Source organism: Cavia porcellus, unplaced genomic scaffold (assembly GCF_034190915.1).
Source record: "Cavia porcellus strain 051 isolate PalLab524CR breed Dunkin Hartley unplaced genomic scaffold, mCavPor4.1 scaffold_17, whole genome shotgun sequence".
In the NCBI taxonomy this organism is placed as follows: domain Eukaryota; kingdom Metazoa; phylum Chordata; class Mammalia; order Rodentia; family Caviidae; genus Cavia; species Cavia porcellus.
Window position 1 is genome coordinate 36,195,415 of NW_026947500.1, and position 19,746 is coordinate 36,215,160.

Consider the following 19,746-nt stretch of genomic DNA (forward strand, 5'->3'; position numbering starts at 1 on the left):
TTTTGAAACTTAAAGTTACATGTCTTCTTAAAGTTAACATTATATAGAAACTGATACTCCTTTCATAAAATAATTTAGTTTAATTTTTTTTATTATTTCCAAACTGCCATTCATCCCCAAACTATTGCTTATTTATTTCCAGCACACAATTTATTCCTGTAAATTGAGAAACATACAATTTTCATTTTGTCTTTATTGTCCAACACCACAATCTTTTATCCTATTCCACGGGTGGAAGCTTAAATAGTATGTTTTCTATATGTAAGGAAATTGCTACGAAAATTTGATGCAAATCATGTAGATTTTTGAATATTTAACAAAGTTTAATTAACTACTTTGAATATATTTTAAATAAGGTACTATAAATAAAATGAAATCTAAAAAGTAACAGAAACTTGAAATATGCTGATTAAAACATCCAAACAAAGAGTAACGAGGAATTCTAAGTAAACCTTTACTTTCTTAAAAACCATCATAATCCCACTTTGTTGTCTGGAGAAATAGTATTTTACCTAATACATCAAAAATATTATTACTTTTTCTGCCATACATATCTTTTCTGTTTTTTAAATCATTTACATATATTCAATTTTACATGTAACAATAACTGTACTACATAAAAGTAAATGCCATATAAGTGGAAATTTCTAATATTTCTTATCCCAAAATGCATAGTTTTGGCAGTCCCCTTCTTATTTATCATTATTTAATAATTGTTTTTATCTGCAAATGAGATTTCTCCCTGAATCTAAAACACTGAAAATTATGAAACATTAGAGAATAAAACACAGGCATAACCTTAAAAGTTTGAGTGTCTATAATTGACTACATATAAATGTCAACATGACTTTCAGATAGATGAATTCTAGGTTAAAGATTTTGACAATATTTTTGATTTTGAAAAAGCAGTGGAAATTCTATAAACATGCTGCCATAATGAATGTTTTGGAGGAAGACGTAAGAAAATAGTATATGCCTACATAAGATTCTCTGCTGTTAACTTAGAAAATAAAGCATCTTTATGGAGTCTTCACTGTAGTTCATGTTATAATAAGTCGTATCTCTACAAGCGGTGATATTTATAGCTCTTTAGTTGTCTGCCAATGAGGAAGAATACTAATGTTTCCTGAATGGCTGTTGGATTGACTGTTATTTTCTGTATTTGATTCACAGTGAGTTTCAAACCAACCGTATCTGACTGAGAAAATCATAGAAGGCAAGCATAAAAATATATATTGGAGAACAAGATTACTGTCTTAGTAGTTCAAAAGACTCCATTTAATATTAGCCTTCTGATAAATCCAAACTGAACTCAATTATAAGGAACATGTCTGAAATCAATTATAATATGTTAAGAATTTAGTTGTAATAAAATCCTGCATCAGTAGTAAATTCGATGTATAGCACATTTCTGGTTAATTCTGATTACTAATGTCTGGTCTGAGGAGAAATCCAAAGATGTTTGGATTTGTTGTATTTTCTTCAAGAAGAATCTTTGGGGGCTGGGGATTTAGCTCAGCGGCATAAGCACCTGCCTTGCAAGCAGGCGGTCGTGAGTTCGATCCTTGGTACCGATAAAAATGAAAAAGACAAAAAAAAAAAAAAGAAGAATCTTTGACATTAAAATTTTGTCACTGATATTACTCTTGTACTCTTTGGGATGTACTAGATTTCTTCAGAAATAGCACATTTAATCAAAACTATTTTTCATCATAACCAGAACCAATCTTTGATGTTTCTAGTCCAGGATACTGTAGCTGAGAAAATATTCTTTGATTTTACAAAATTGACTAGATTTAGGTAAGGTCCAATCCATTCCTATACAGTGAATAATGCTTTTCCCATTTTAAGTCAAGGATCTAGTTCTCCATTGGTAGCTTCTGCCCATTTGTTCTGGCTTTTGACTGACCTAATGTTTTTTAATATTTGTTTCTTTTTTTGTTGATTTTTTTTTTAACTTTGCAGTTCTGCAAACACTTTCTGAAAGGTAGGCAAGCAATCATTCTCCAGCATAGTACAGAAGACATTTTAAAAATAATTAGGATATTTTTATGTAATTTTTCATGGACCAGCTTAAGTCTTTGCTTCCATGCGAACATAACAATTTCAAGACGATAATATTATCATAGCAGTATTTCATTTAACGGAAAATGATAAAGTTTTTGTACATAGAAGATTTGGAGGTTTTAAAATTTTAAGTTTTATTTTAATTACAGAAATTATTTATTATACTAATTATAAGGGGTTAAGTAAAAGTTAATTTTGAAATAGTTTTCCTATATGTGCTATTAACATTTTATTTACATTAGGTCACCTTAAGAGATATTCAAATTGTGTTTATACTATGGCTTAATGTCATGTGTTAAAATTAATGTGTAATTTTAAAGTACACATTTTATAATAATAAATTATGACATCATTATACATTTTATAACAGTATCAAAATACATGAGCAACAACTTAATTCAGTTTTATTTTTTATTGGAGTTGCTAATGGTCTTACCTTCCTTTTGTGCTAAGACACTCATCTTTGGGCAACAAAAACCTGTAAGTAACAGCTAGGAGCCAGAGAGAAATTACTTGGTCATCAATATCAGAATCAGGTATGACCATCAAAATCCTTCTGTACATGATATGAAATTATGCAGTGGACAAATTCCATCAATGATCTATTTTATTCCATAAATATGTATTTCAGCAGTTATTAGGAACTAAGTCATATTCCTGTAAAGTCTTTATATTGAAGTCCATTCCTCAGCATGTCTGTATCTAAAGACTCGGTACTAAAAAGGTAATCAATGTTACATGAGCTCATAAGGTGATGCCCTTATCTGAAAGGACTGGCACTGTGTTAAGAACAGAGAGAGACTCCTGGGATGGGAGGTCTGTGTGCAAATCCCAGAGACAAGATAGGTTGACAAGGATGTGTATCTGCAAGCTAGGCAATAACTTCAGAGAAAACCAGCCCAGCTGGGATGTTCACTTTGGACTTGAATCTTCCAGAAAGTAAATTTCTGCTAGACTTCCCAGAGAGCCTGGTGTTTTTTTATAATAACCCTAAAAGCTAATTAAACCATCATTTGCTAAAGACACTATATGGAAAAATTAACAACAGTGAAAGAAGTAAAGATGACCTGAAGCTTGACAGTAGATGAGAAGAGTCTCTGGGTGCAAATAGGCTCACAGGTGGGTGTTAATTTGAGAGGTTCACTGTGGTATGGCCTAAAAGCATAGAGATATGCATTCTTCTTCCTGACGCTATACTGCTTCTAGCTTGCTGAGCTGTGAGGTCTTCTCCTCTGTCAGGCCACCCTGCCTTGAAACCAGTCAGCTGTGACAGAAGCTTCTACAAACTGTGAACCATAACAACTTTTCCTTCTTTAAATTGTTGATATCAGGTAGTTTGCCTCAGCAATAAAAAAGTAACTAGAGCAGTATATTATGCATTTTAGTTGATCATCAAATATTAAAGTTGAATTGATTTCATCCACTGATTATTTGTTGTTACAAATTTAAAATACTTTTTCTGTAACATGGGTCAGTAAACTTTGGTCTGCAGTTATATACAGTCCAGTATCTATTTTTATAACTTAAAACTTATTGGTGATCAGTTATGCACATATGTTATTGACATCCAAAGAGATGAGCAGTTATGATAGGTTATCTGACCATTAATTCTAAAATATTTACTATGTAATGCTTTCTAGAAAATAAAAATTATTTTCGTACATCAATATGGTTTTTATATACCATTTTCTACTAATTGAAATTCAATAGTTAGCTATAGGTTAATATGCATATAGACCTAGGCCATGTTCATTTGATTAAATGCTATAAATATACTACCATCATTATACTATAAGCATGGTATTCTTTGTTTTGTAAGAATAAAATTTCAAGTTTTAAATCCACTTATAAAACGATAGCAATGATTGTGTGGTTATCTTCATGTATTATTACCGATTTGCCATGTTTTCTTGAACTTTGCCAATTATAAAATGATAGAATTTAAAGAATCCTAGTTTTCTATCTCAGAGATTTACTTTTCCTTTTATTCTTCTCAGAAGAAAAACCAGATTGATTTCTAAATGTAAGCATCAATGTCCCACATGTTATATAAAATACTTATAGTCTTTTCAATGTCCATTGTCTTTGGATTCTTTGCTAACATAAATTGAATATTACCTGTGGTAGCCCTGTACCTAACAAAATACTATTTCTACTCTTTGTATCTAGAGATTGCAATAAAAGCAGAGCTGATTGATTCACTCTTCCCCTAGTATACTCTTGAAAGGAATGACTCATCTGAAAAGAATTTTCGAACTTTTATTCTCCTTCTTCTTGCCAACAGTGTGATTGCCTGGGATTTTATTCCAGTGTCGTTTTACTGACCTTTGGGCACAATGGAAATAAAATTCACATCTCAAAAAGGAAAATACTGAGTTTGATTCTGTGTTGGAATTGGCACACTTGAATTTCCCCTGTGCTTCATATTAGGTGAAACAAAAACAGACCTTTTGCTTTGTATATATCCCTGTAATTTAATATGTACGTATTATTGAGCAAACACAGTAGCAAAGTGTAGTGTTTGTGAAGAGAGGCCTCTTTTCTAGTTATATGTCATATATCTTCCATTAGGAGGCAGTGCTGGTGCCCTTTTTCAAGCATAGTGCCAATTCCAGAATGTTATTTATGCTTCTGATACTCATAAACAAATTACAGCATCCAGATATATTATACCCTGGTCCTCCTTAACAAGGACATTAGTAGTGTCCTAATTTCAGTGCTTTTGAGAGAAAAATCATTGATTCCCCACTAATATTACTCTTTTCCTGTGCCTGTCACAGTTACCCCTGAGTTCCACAACCAAGAACATAAAATGCTAACAATCTAACTGTAGCAAAATATATATGTTAGTCTGTGCTACACAGACTTCCCTTCTGTATTAGTCATAAAATTTTGATAAAACAGTTATGGCCACATTTACCATTATGACCACTGTAAGTGTACAGTTTAGTGACATTAATGATATACATATTGTGGTGAAACTGTCATCATTATCCATTTTTAGAATTTTTTACCTCTCAATCTGAAACTGTCTGAAATTACACACTACTTCTTTATCCAAAACAAATGTATTTAGTATGTTAAAGAGATATATTCATTGCAATAGCCAAGATAAGAAGGCAGCACAAATATGCATGAACAGAGGAATGGATAACAAAATGTGTTTGGCATATGTCTGCAATGCAAGCCTATTCAATCATCACAGAAAACAAAACCCTGCCATTTCAAGAGCATCTATATATGGAATTAGAAAATGTTGAATTCATAGAAGTAGAGAATAGAATGGAAGCTCCAAAATTGGTCAAAGAACACATAATTATGTTGCTAGGCATACAGACTTATACCTGCAGTCTCAAAACTTTGGTAGATGAGACAGGAGGGTCACAAATTCATGTCCAGCTTAGGCCATCTAGTGATCTCTCCCTCTGTGCCTCCATGTGTCTGTCTTTCTATCTATCTGTAATATAGATAAATACAAAATATACATAGATAGATAGATAGATAGATAGATAGATAGATAGATAGACAGATAGAGAGACATACAGACAGATTTCCAGAGCCTTTTTACTGATCTTTGGGCACACTGGAAATAAAATCCACATCTAATGAGAAAACATGAGAAAAATACTAAGTTTGACTATGTGCATGAATTCACACACTTGAATTTCCACTGTACTTCATATTAGGTGAAACAAAATTAGATCTTTTGCTTTGTATACATCACTGTAACTTAATATTTATATATTATTAGACAAATACAATAACTAATTACAGTGTTCCTGAAGGAAAACTTCTTTTTCAGCAGTTACATGTCACATATCTTCCATATATATATATATATCACATATTACACCATAATGTGTATATACACACATATATTAGGTATAGCAATGCAGGATTCAATCTCCAGTACAGAGTAAAATGGATAATTATATAGTGAGAATAATTTCCAGATTTCTATTTTACAGCCTGATAGCTGCATTAATAAAGGCCTATTATGTCTTTAAAATGAAAAGAGAGTGGATATAAGAGTTCTTTAAACAAAAATAATTACTATATGACCAGTATATGTACATGTACACATTAGCTAGACTTAACTACTGCACAATGTACAGACATTTGGAAGTATCACATTTTGTATGATAAATACATAAAATTTTAACTGTCAATAAAACATACTAATAAACCCCAAATGCTCCCTCAATGGGTTTTCTCACTTAACTACCAATCATCACTCTATAAACTGAATGATATTAATACCTGCCTCAGTAGAATCAGGTGGTATTTGCTTATTTTACATTAAGGTTCCTCCACATTTTAACATGTAAGAATTTTTTTCTCTGTATAAGAGTTTCAATAATATTCCATTTTATATGGTTACTGTATCTTCTTTATTCATCATTGAATTGATAAGTGAGTTGCTTCCATGTTTCAAACACTGTAAATAATGATATGATCATTTGCGTCAATATGAAAGATCAAATATTTTAGCTATAATATATAGGTATTATAATTGGAGCACTACTGATATCCCCACTTAAAAAATTAATTTTCAGATATGTCTTTCCTATAACAATTCTAGTGTTCAATTTCTCCAACAGCCAAACTCTCTGAGACTTTCAAAACTGTGTTTTATTTTTATCCTGCTTCCTCTGTGATCTTTATTTTTCTTCCCAATTCCTCCCAGTCTTTACTCTTGGGAGATTATATGTTTAGAAATAATAAATTGTCCAGTTGTCCCTTAACATTCCATCTTAAATTTAAAGCATAAAGCAAGATTAAGTGTGCATCTCACATGTGCTAAGGGTTATATACAAAAAATAGTTGGTGAATAATGAATTGATATATTTGTTTAAAGTCACTGAGGTGGTGCAGACAGCTTGAAAACTCAAAATATTATCAACTTGAAACAGGTCTCAGTGTTTTTCTCTGAGAATGATAGCATTCAAATAACCAAAAAGTATTTGCTGTGGACTCTCCATCTAAAGAAAAGAAAACATTAAGAAAAATAATAGTTTACCTAATCCACCAGGAATTGGAGTCTTTATTATTTTGTGTAGTATTGCTGTCTTACCTTTAGAGCAATAATTCAGAGAGTGAGACAGTAAGTCACGTATTCAGTATCAAGACTTCATCTGCTATTTGACTGTTATTTTTGCCTTCTCTTCAAACAGAAGTGAACTGTGAATGTATCCTCTGCAAGCCCCTTGTCAAACACAGAGGAATTCAATCAAGTATAGGTTCAGGGGATCACGTTACAGAAATAATAGAAGTTAAACTTAAAAAAAAAAGCAAAAAGAAATAAAACAATGAAACAAGTGTTTTTTGGAAAGTCCTGAACAAAATATAACTGACTCAATAAGCCCTCTGACCAAGTCATCTAGCAGCAGTAGCTATTTATATGTCATCAATAAAATAAAAGTTTGTACTGATTCTATTAACAGGTCTTGAACTAAAAGGCTTTATACGATGATGCCTATTATCACTCAGTTATGTTTATATAAATTTCTAATATAGAGTCATAAAACTCAACAGAATACACTAAACATTTATTGAAAGAAAAATTTAACAGGAAATTGTGGGAATGTTTTATACACATCCAGTGAACTGAATACTTTGTTACTTCTAAAAACTTGTCTTTTCCATTGATCTCTTTCCATATACTTGCTGTTGTCAGCATAACTAACCTAATACTGCATATCAGAACTACCTTTTTCTGTTGAGTTATAATGTGACAGAGCCTTTGTTAGAAACCTGCTGGACCAGTGAGATGATAGAGATAGATCCTGAATGAAATGTGGGTTTGTGACAATTAAGCCTTTGACTCATCTTGAAGAAAGGGAGGCACATTTTAATTAATATGGAAAAAAGAAGAAAACTACTCCAGTGAAAATGTATAGGACAAATGTATTAAAATGTTTTCAAGTCCATCAATTCAAGTGCCTGTTTGTAATCCATGTCATTCACCTTTGTAAAGAAAAGATTCTTCAGCTCTAAAGGAAAGAACTGGAATGGAAGAAAGGAGAAAAGAAAGAAGGAAAAAAATATATGTGATAGAAAGTTATATTACTAATCTTTATTAGTTTATCAATAATAATTACTGTATGTGCTTCCATTTCAATCATTTTTTCTTTCCTATATCTTGTAAGCTGGGCAACTAGTGTGAATACACAATATATTCATCACTGTTAATCTCCTATTACTGTGTTTTGCAATTCTGTATCATTGTTTTTATTCTTTTTTGTTTTAAAATTTAAAAAGAAAGAAAGAAAAGGTCCTTCATTGTAGTGCAGGTACATAACTGCCAATGTTATCAACCTATATTTCTTAGTGAACTCTACTCGTATCTAAGAGCTACCTCAGATTCTTAGCGTCTTTTTGTTCTCTAGTTATTTGTGTTTTAAGAAGTCTTCTTGTGTTCCGCACATGTTTTATGCTATTCATTTTAGCCTTTCATTTTTCTCCTTCACTCTTTATATCAGTCCTTTGAAAGAGCTTTTAATTTAAAAGATTTGGACACGCCAGTCTAACTACTTTAAAACTTCTCTTGAAACATGCCGAGATATGGCACCCCTTCATGCATGATTTTGGGTATTTGACCTAACTTTCCATCACAGAAAATTTTAGTAAATGTTCTAAAGTCATGTACTCTGAACTATCAGTTATCCTCCAATGACAGGTGACAGATCCCCCACTTAAAATGTAGGTAATACAGTTTAAAATCTGTTTCCTGGAATTCCTCTGAGTAACATCCATAGTTACTCAAATTAGGGAAGGGAAAAAATGTGAGTCTTCTGACATGATATGTAGCAAATTATTATGGATTAGCTTTGGAAACAATGTTTGTCAGTGATGAGAGAAACAATATTTGTAAAAGAGATAAACTGGTTAAAATTAACAATTCTCAAGAAGCTTTACTGGTTCTCAAGGGAACGGCATCTTTCTGCTGAGAACAGGAGCTGGCCAGCAGTTGAAGTGAAACAGTTACTGGATGAGGCTCATGCCAGGAACTGCGCATCATTTGGAGTGAAACATTTTCCTCCTTTTCAGGAAAAACCCTGAAAAAGTTCCTTAGGTATATGCAAATATACATCAACAGCTGGACGAAAGAGCATTTTTGTTTGATGGGGAGCTATATCCATAATATCTAATTAAGCACTAAACAAATATTATAATTAAATCTGAAAATTTTGGAGGGGTGAATTCAAGAGATATTATTGACAATCTCCTTTCTAGAGATGTCTTAAAAATGAATTCCATTTTGTGTTAATGATCATTTTACTGGCAGGCAAATTTCCAAGCATGAAATTCACTCGAAAAGCTAATTCTTGGTTAACTTACAGTTGAGAATAGCACATCTCAGAAAGGAATAACAGCTTTGTACAGTTACTTTGGAGAACATGGAGAGCTCCATAGACACAGCCCAAGACACCGGGGAAAAGAAATCATCACCTAAGTTATATCCGTCACCAGGGTGTAGATGCTTACTCAGGTTTACTTTGATATTACCATGAAATGCTGTAAGCATTTATTCCTCAGATGTCCAAGCTCAGCTGTAATGAGTAAAATGCAAAATTGACTTTAAATTTTTGTAATTTAAAATAGTTATTTTGAAGCACTGAGGGATAATTTCTGGAAACCTTTTTTTTTTTTTTTTTTTTTTTTTTTTATCATTTCCATTGTTAAACGATGGCAATTCGATTTTCCTCCCCAGGGGGTGCTTATTATTCATTATGTGTATCATCAGCATTAACCCAAACATTGAAATGCGTACCTAAAAGTAAACTTCTTGTAGACCCTGACAAGTTTACCCATGAACTTCTTGTGACTGTCTATTAGGAATTCAGCCCATTAAGTTCTGTTTGGAGAGAATTCCATTTCCAGTTCATAAGAATAAATTCAAGGAAGCAAAGTATTATTATGTAGGCAAAATATCTCATTTAAAGAATAAACATGGCCAAGATATTTTGTACATGGAAAAATAATGAAGTTACTGTAAATGCTAATGAATTCACTAAGGTTAACTTGATAATAAGCAGGGTAGTTTTTATTGTACTTAGATAAAATTTCCTCCGTGATAGCTTTGGTTATGAACATGTAGCTTCCAGAATTTAGACTAAAAATGATTCTTCTGTGTTTGGGAACAAATTTGTTTATATTATACCAATACCATGTGATGTATTAGACTTGAAAAATAAATGTATATGAATGGGGACTTTATTTAGTTTAAGAAAATCTAAAGAACTAAAATAACTTGAGATGTATAATCTAAACTAATTTTCTTTATTCTCAATTCTAATCTCCACAATACTTACAGAGTAATACATATTGATCTTCTTAAAACATAGCAGTGATTCTTTGTCACTGAGTTATAGAACGATCCTGTTTTTGGAGTTATAAGATGAAGTCAGTATTCAACTATTGATGGACTGTGCTCAACACATTAAGGCATTATCAACAATTTTATAGAGCATTTTACATAGCATGAAATAGTTAAATATTTGATATCAAAAATGTAGTGCTATGCTCATAATCATTCTTTTATATGGTGTACTATACAAAACAATATATTACGTAATACTTGAGTATGGAATCTATATTATTAATATCTTTATAATGGAACATCTGAAATAAAAACATTAACAAAGTGCTTCTTAACAATTTAAATGATATTATTACTCTTCAGTGTATACATTTCTATTTATTGAACATGAATAAATCTCTTACTTGTCATAACCTTTCCATACATGGGAAATATTTCAATTTCAATGTCTATTACTCATAAAGGAATTAAGGGGAATTTAAATTACTTGCTCTGGTCTTATAGCTGGGATGTACTTCAGATATGAATCCATATAGTTGAATCCAAATTCTGTGTAAAATAAATATGATACATAAATCTATTATTCAAATTACATGTCAGATTCTTAGAATGACCATGAGATGATTTTGAAAATATCTGCAAAAAAAAATGTGAGGATCCCATTTTCATCCTTTCACATTCATTTGCTCTTTCTGAGTAGATAAAGAATGAAAAAAATAGATAAAACCTTGAAGGATGCTTCGTAAATGTGGAGCTAAACAGGAGCCCAAGAAACTGATGGGACTCCCTTTCTCCTTTTGGTCAGTGTCACCATGATGAAGGTGTAACTGGAAGTGTGTGATGTGTTTAACACACTATAGACCAATTTTTGTATTTTGAAAACCTTTCTAAAATCCACTACTAAATTCATGATGTAGATTAAATATGATTATCAGCCTTTATCTGGTGAAGGCTTAGTATTTTAATTATTCAAAACTTTCTGTTTGTTGGCTGAACTAATTTTAATGTGTATATTCATAGAATTAAGGGTTTAATCAATTTTGTTCAGACTTCATCTCAGGAAGGAAAAAAGAAATATCTCTCTGAGATCTAGTTGCTTATGCCTTCAATATTCAATACAATTCCCATCAATAATTTTTCCTGCTCAATATAGTCACACTTGAATCTTGTGGTTATTGAACACAAATATTAGTAATTTCATAATATAAATTTATTAATGTATTTAATTTTCACAGTTATTTTTATTTTAAAAGAAATGAGTTTTTAAAAGTCATTAATACACATGTGTAGTGTATAATTTATAATAAATTTAAAAAAGCTAGGCTACTTATTGAACAACAATGCATAAATTTTTCTTTTAATAAAATTACCTTATACTACTTCAAAAACAAACTGTAATTTCTTCACTTAAAAATGTAAAGATACTCGTCTCAGTTACCTAGCAATTCCATGCCACACTGTTCAAGCAAAAGCAAAAATTGTTTTTATTTTTACACAAAGCTTAATTTATAACTGTTTGTTCCACTTTAATTCAAAAATAACCCTACGAAGAAGGAACTCAAAAAAAATGGAAAAATATATCATGATATCCTTTTAGTAGAATATTCAGTAATAAAGTAAACTACTAATGCATATAATATACAACATAAGTTTATATTAAAAATGAAAGCTGAAGAAGAAATGTCCTATATTAATTTGTAATTATTGGAAAAGATAAACTAAGCCAAAGGAATATAAACAGATGAATGATTTCCTAAAGCCATCAACTGAGTGGATTATTTGCCATAGGACATGAGGAGAGAAGTTTAAACCTTATGCACATTCTATGTCATAATCACTTGGTAGTACATATTTCTCAAAATAATGACTTTATGCTAAAATTGTTTATGTTTGTATATATAAATTATATTTTAACAATGATTAAAATCACTATGAAGATAAAATATTGAAGTCAAACTATTAATCAAGTTGGCATAACTGACATATATTGATATCTTGCAACAGTGGCAAAAAGAGATGTTTTTATTCACAAGCATATTTAACATTTACAAAGCTAGATTACATGGCACGTTATTAAATAAGGTTTAATAAATTTCAAATAGTTGAAATATGTTCATTGAAATAGGATCTTCAACTGAAGTAGATATAAGTAAAAAAAAAAGGAATCAGAAAATAGAAAATGCCATATTTTTTAAGGTAGAAAATCTGTATTACATGTAGGAAACATAATTCTTTGAGCTAAAATGTAATTGGTCAGCTTAGAAACCAATTAGTATAAAATATATCAATTTACCAAGTTACGGCAGCTCTCATCAGACAGTTACTAAATAAAAGTCTCATATCACAGAGGAAAATATTTAAAATCAGTGATAAGGGAAATCTTTTGGAATATGATCAAAAAGATAAAATAAAATCAAATTTAAAAACAAAAGAAATTTTAAAATATTAATGAATTCATTAATAAAATAAAAGGCAGAAAATGCAGAAAGTGAACAAAGATTAAAATCTACAAGGAAGAAAAATAGAAAGAGCAGTAAATAGGTATAACCTTCATGTAGCATAAAATATCATTCATGATTTCGTACCTATATTTGAAAAAAATAATAAGGAAATGTTAAAATCTGTCAAGAAGTTTGAGAAATTAGATAAAATAGAGAAATATTGTAAAGGTGTATAAAACTAACAGAAGAAGAAAGACAGATTCTGAATAATATATATCTTATGTAGTTCAAATTTGGTAGAAACAAGAAAAATATTTGTAATAACACTTTCAAGTCTGGAAACTTTAATGGCAAATACATAAATCATCATAGAAGAAATGTAATTCTACACAAACGTCTTTAAAAAGTAGATAAGGAATAATTTCGTAAGATTTGTTTTTATAAGGCTGATTAAACCCAACATCCATGTTAGAACTTGTAATAGGAAGCTCTACTAAGTTTATTCTAGGAGATTTAGAGAAAATATCCCTCAAAAAAAATTCACAAATTCCTAATCGTATATTTACATGTCAAATCCAACCAAATACAAAGTTCTTGTTTTCACCAAAGGTGACAGCTGATGAACTACTTCAAATTCAGTATGGTTTTCTTCACCATATAGGAAAATAACGAAACTATATGTGATCATGTGTAATGAAGTAATAACATTAAACAGTTACTTTCCATAATGTGTTAATTAAAATACTATAAATTTAAAGAAAGAACTTAAGGAGTACACTGAACTACCAGAATTAACATTAGTAATGAAAATGTGATAAAAATTGATTATGTAAAAGTCAACACAGGTATAGAAAATACAAAATATTATTTGAAGTTATAAAATTTTTGGCTGGGGTTTTAGCTCAGCAGCATAACCTGCCTTGCAAGCAGGTGCTTATGAGTTCAATCCCCGGTACCGATAAAAAAATAAAAATAAATAAATAATGTTTAGAAGAAATTTTTTTTAAAAAGCTGCAGATTTGATCAGAGTTGTTAAAATGATAACATGACATGGAATCTATAAATTGCTACTCATGAAATATGTTTACATTTTTCTGCAACTGAGCCTATTGAGAGCATAAGAAGATAAGTTATAGAATGTTTAAAAATGTTAAAATCACATATTGGAAAGAAGACTTTCATGTAGAATATTTGAAAAGCAATAAAAAATCAGATTGCAAAATGAGTTAAATACATGGTAAACTATTTTACTGAAATATGTTAAACAGACATAGGAAGAAATATTCAGCGATGACCATTAGGTAAATACAAACCAAAGCCATATGATTTCACTATACATCTTTTCATTTAAGATAATGGAAAAATATAAAAAGACTAAATGTTGATGAAGACAAAGGAAAGCTGGATTTCTTGTTTGTTGTTATGAAATGTAAAATGAAAGAGATTTAGAAAAAGTGTTTAGTAACTTCAGAAAAAATAGGTAAGTAAACATTGATCTAAACATAAGCCCAATGATTTCATTTTTTGCATTTATTTTAGAATAATAAAAATATGGCATATATATATATATATATATATATATATATATATATATATTGTAAAGTTCTGTTGGGAGCCGCAGCCCCGAGCCCGGTCGCCTCACTTGGCGGACGTGAGGCCTGTAGTAAAGAGTAAAGCCTGAGGTAGATTACCCCTCCCATCGAGCACGTTAGTTTCCTGCTTACCGCGTAAGCAACCCGCTCAACAATATAGTCTGCCTGGCAACTGATGATGTTAGCCAATCAGCTTGCCTTGCTTACTTTAACATGATTGGACACTGTATCCGTATATATACTGGTGCCACCCCTGGGGGGGAAGGAGAAGCCCGGAAGTAGAAGCCCAGAAGGAGCCGCGGGGAGCGGACCAAAGGAGGTTTCGGCTGGGAGCGATCCCAGGGCAGGCTGTACGGAGAAGGAAAATAAAAGAAAAGGTTGTCCACTGCCAGACTTTGTCGTGTGTCCTTCCTGCCGGCCAGGAGCGACATCGACATTTGGTGGCCCGCACGGGGACTGATCACCCCCGAGACGTGACAGTGGACAACGCTCCAGTACAGAGCTGCGAGACAGGTGAGTTGGGGATAAGCCTGGGCTCTGGGTGGTGCGCACCTACAGGGCTTTTAGACTCCCCTCAGGCTCACGCGTAAGTGGCGGATTCCTTGGGCCTCACGCGGTGAGTAACATATTAAAAAATGGGAAACATGCTAGGTAGTAACATTAAGAGCGAGGGTGGTTGTGGAGAAAGCTCTCAAGAGCTTACAAAAGTACGCAGGGTATTTGAGCAGGCCCAGTCGGGGAGCTCCCGAGAGGGGCCCGTCAAGGGGAACAAAGATGCTAAGGAGAAGGACGGGGCTCTAGCCTCGGAGTCGTCTGACTCCGAGGACGAGGGAAAGTTGAATGGCAAGGAGGCCAAAGAGACCAGCTGTCAGGAGCCTAAGTCGCTCGATAAGGAGTCGCAGGGTTCTTTCCCAGCGTTGCGCCGTAAATTGCGCTCCGCTCAACTTGGTCTGCGGAGGAGTAGGGAGCTCCTGAGCGCTCCCCGGCGCGAGAGGGAGGCGAAGCCTTCCGCCCCACCTTGGGGGCTGTTCCCGGAAGCGATGCCTCGCCACGAGGCGGCCGCCCGGGAGCTCCCTTCCCCTTCGCTAGAACAGGAAGTGATGCACGGGCCCCCATTTTCCGCCTAATCATGGCCGCCGTCTTATGCTCCGCCGCCGGCGGGTCGGTATTTTTACAGGCGGCTTTGGCAGGGGGGACGTTTGTCTCATGAGGTACATCCACCACCTGGGATAGATAGTGGCCCCTACGGGATATTTCCTGTACAAGTAGCTATGGGCCAGGGACGTAATGCATGGGAGCCTTTTGAGATAAAGCAGATTAGAGAACTTAAAAATGCAGTTACAACCTTTGGGCCGACTGCGCCTTACACCATTGCCATGCTGGAGAACCTGTCTTCTGGGCCCCTCACCCCCGCGGACTGGATTCAGCTGGCAAAGGCGTGTCTGCCCTCGGGTAGTTACCTGGATTGGCGAGCCTGGTACGCAGAGTTCTCTGCAGAGCAGGCTGAGAGAAACGCCAATCGGGGAAACCGGGGGTGGAACAAGGAAATGCTTATGGGAGAAGGTCGGCACGCTGATGATCAGACTCAGTTCCCCGGTGCTGTCTATGAACAAATCAATGCCATAGGGCTCCGCGCCTGGAAGCAGGTAAGTGGTGCCGGAACAGCCTCCTTGTGTCTTTCAAAAATAATTCAGGGTACCACAGAGCCATTTGTTGACTTTGTGGCCCGAATGCAAGATGCTGCCGATAAGATATTTTCTGATCCGGGAGCGGCCCGACCGCTGGTAAGGCAGCTGATTTTTGAGCAATGTACAAAGGAGTGCAAGGCAGCGATAGCTCCTCATAAGAACAAGGACCTCAATGCCTGGATTAGGATATGCAGAGAGATAGGGGGACCGCTCTCCAACTCGGGAGTGGCTGCTCTCCTGGCCGCGGCTGTACAGCAGAGGGGACCTCGCGGGTTAGAAGGGGAATGCAGGCTAAAGGGTGTTTGCCTGCGGGTAGCCAGGACACATTAAACGTCATTGCCCAAACAATGCAGATGCTAGGCCTCGCCCTAGGAATGAAGAACCATATGTTTGTGGGCGATGCAAGAGGGGATCACACAAAGCTGAGGAGTGTAGGTCGGTCTTTGATGCTCAGGGCAACCGTATTTGTGGACGAGATGCTAGAGGGCCAAAAAACGGCCAGAGGGGGCCCCCTTCACAGGCGGGCCCCTGCCCCAGAGACAAGACAGCTCAGGATGGCAGCCTTCAACAAGGGCCACCCCTGGGTCAGCAGGTGTGGACCTCAGTGTCGCCTCCAGACTTATATTAGTGCCTGATATGGGTGTTCAAGTGGTTGAAACCACCTTTAAGGGACCGTTACCCGAAAATTCCGTGGGTCTGGTGATCGGGAGATCCTCCACGGCCCTTCGGGGTCTCATAGTAGTCCCGGGGGTCATAGACTCAGACTACACAGGACACATTAAAATTATGGTTCAATCTCTTGTGGGTACTATGGTAATCAATAAAGGAGACAAGATAGCGCAGCTCTTGCTGCTCCCCAGTCTCCACAGGAGATTTCCCTCAAAGCAGAAAATTAGAGAAAGTCAAGGTTTCGGTTCCTCAGGGGAAGTCTTCGAGGGACTCCATATAATACTTGATAAAAGGCCCATGCTCTCACTTAAGGTCAATGGCAAGAGTATAACAGGGCTCCTAGACACAGGAGCTGACCGTTCCATTATCTCTAGAAAGGATTGGCCCTCCAACTGGCCCACCAACACTGCAGATAACACGCTGCAGGGCCTGGGGATGGTGTCAGCTCCTCAGGTTAGTGCTTCAACCCTGTTCTGGTGCGATGAGGAGGGTCATCAGGGCCATTTCCAACCATTTGTGTTGCAGTTGCCAGTGTCTCTATGGGGAAGGGACATCCTCACTCAGATGGATGTCACGCTTACGTCAAACTGCTCCCCCCAGGCTAAGGATATACTCAGGAACCAGGGATATACCCCCGGCAAAGGCTTGGGCAATGCCCTACAGGGTCGGACATCCCCAATACCAGTAGAGAACAAAAAAGGTAGGCAAGGGCTGGGTTTTTCTTAGGGGCCGCTGAAGAAGCTCTCCTACCCACTTCGATCAAAATCACCTGGAGGTCAAATGATCCGGTTTGGGTACCTCAGTGGCCCCTGCCTAAGGAGAAGCTATTAGCCTTGTCAGAAATAGTCAGTACACAACTTAGATTAGGACACATTAAGCCGTCAACCTCCCCATGGAACACCCCCATTTTTATAATTAAGAAAAAGTCTGGCAAGTGGAGGCTGCTCCATGATCTAAGGGCGGTCAACGCGCAGATGCAGTCCCTGGGGGCGGTCCAGAGGGGGCTGCCAGCTCTCTCAGCCATCCCTCAGTCCTGGCCAGTTTATGTTATAGATCTTAGAGACTGTTTCTTCTCAATCCCCCTGCATCCAGAGGACACTCATAGGTTCGCCTTTACTTTACCCACCATTAACCAAGAAAGCCCTGATCTCAGATACGAGTGGATAATGCTGCCCCAAGGTATGGCCAACAGTCCCACTATGTGTCAGATTTACCTTGATTCCCTACTGGCCCCCCTACGGAAATCCTTTCCCAAGATAAGATGTGTGCATTACATGGACGACCTTTTGCTCAGCGGCAGGGACCCAGACATGCTAAATAATATGCTCGGCCAGTTGGTCGAGGCCCTGAGACAAGCTAATCTGCATGTTGCCCCCGACAAGATTCAGGGAGGAGAAATGGTGACCTACTTAGGCGCGAAAATCTCCCCTATGCTAGTCTCTCCACAGAAGGTCACCATTAGGACGGATGGCGTTAGGACCCTAAATGACATGCAAAAGCTATTGGGAGACATTAATTGGATTAGGCCATATTTACATATACCAAATTCAGATCTCAAACCCCTGTTCGACCTTCTAAAGGGAGACCCAGATATAGCCTCCCACAGGAGGCTCACTCCTGAGGCAAGAGCTGCCTTACAGAGAGTGGAAAAAGCCTTAGGTGGGGCTACCTTACACAGAATTGAACCAGGGCGACCCTTTGATGTCTGTTTGCTACAGACTAGTCTACAGCCCACAGCGGTGATTTGGCAGAAAGGACCATTACTGTGGATACACCCTAAGGTCTCACCTGCAAAAGTCATAGAGCATTACCCGGAGGCAGTCGCTTCATTGGCCCTTGAAGCGCATGATAGAGCTGTCCAACATTTTGGCTCAGGACCACAAGCCATCCGAGTACCCTATACCGCCAGCCAGATCAAGACCCTGGCTGCCTGCATAGATACATGGGCCATTCTGAGATGTGTTTTCCATGGGGATATAAACAATCAATACCCTAAAGACCCTATCTTGTCATTTGTCACTCAGCACCCTATAATTTTTCCAAAGGTTACTGCCTCTGAGCCATTAGTCCCAGCAACTACAATATACACAGATGGCTCCAAGACGGGGATAGGCGCCTATGTGATCCTAGACAAGCCCCCGGTTACCATACAATTTGAACCTGATCAGCCTCAGGTGGTGGAACTGCAGATCGTTAAAATGATTCTTGAATGGTTCTCAGAAGCCATTAATATTGTCTCCGATTCTAGGTATGTGGTCAATGCTATGCAAGTGCTTGAGACTGCCGGTTTAATTAGATCCACTTCCACAGTGGCTGGGCTGTTCCTGTCTATCCAGACATTGCTTCAGAACAGACACCATAAGGTCTTCACCACCCACATAAGAGCACATACATCCCTGCCAGGGCCTATGGCACAGGGGAATGCGGCTGCTGATACTGCCACTCGCCCGTTATGGATTTTTACCTTACTAACACCAATCGAGCGAGCCCGTGCCTTCCATGATAAGTTTCATGTCAATGCCAGGACACTAGCAAACCATTTCCATGTTTCCAGAGCAGATGCACGAGATATCGTGCGACTATGTGACTCCTGTGCCACATACAAACCTGCCATACCGATGGGAGTAAACCCTCGAGGTTTGATCCCTGGTGATGTTTGGCAGATGGACATCACACATATACAGGAGTTTGGGACTCTTAAATATGTTCATGTTTCCACAGACACCTGTTCTCACGTCATATTCGCAACAGCAGAAACAGGTGAAAAAGTGTCTAATGTGATCAATCATTGCCTGGCGGCTTGGGCCGCATGGGGCAAACCAAAAATATTAAAAACTGATAATGGACCAGCCTATATAGGCAAAGCCTTCAATGAGTTCTGCAAAATGATGGAGGTTCAATTAAAACATGGTATCCCATACAATCCCCAAGGTCAAGGAATCATTGAGAGGGCTCATAGAAGCCTC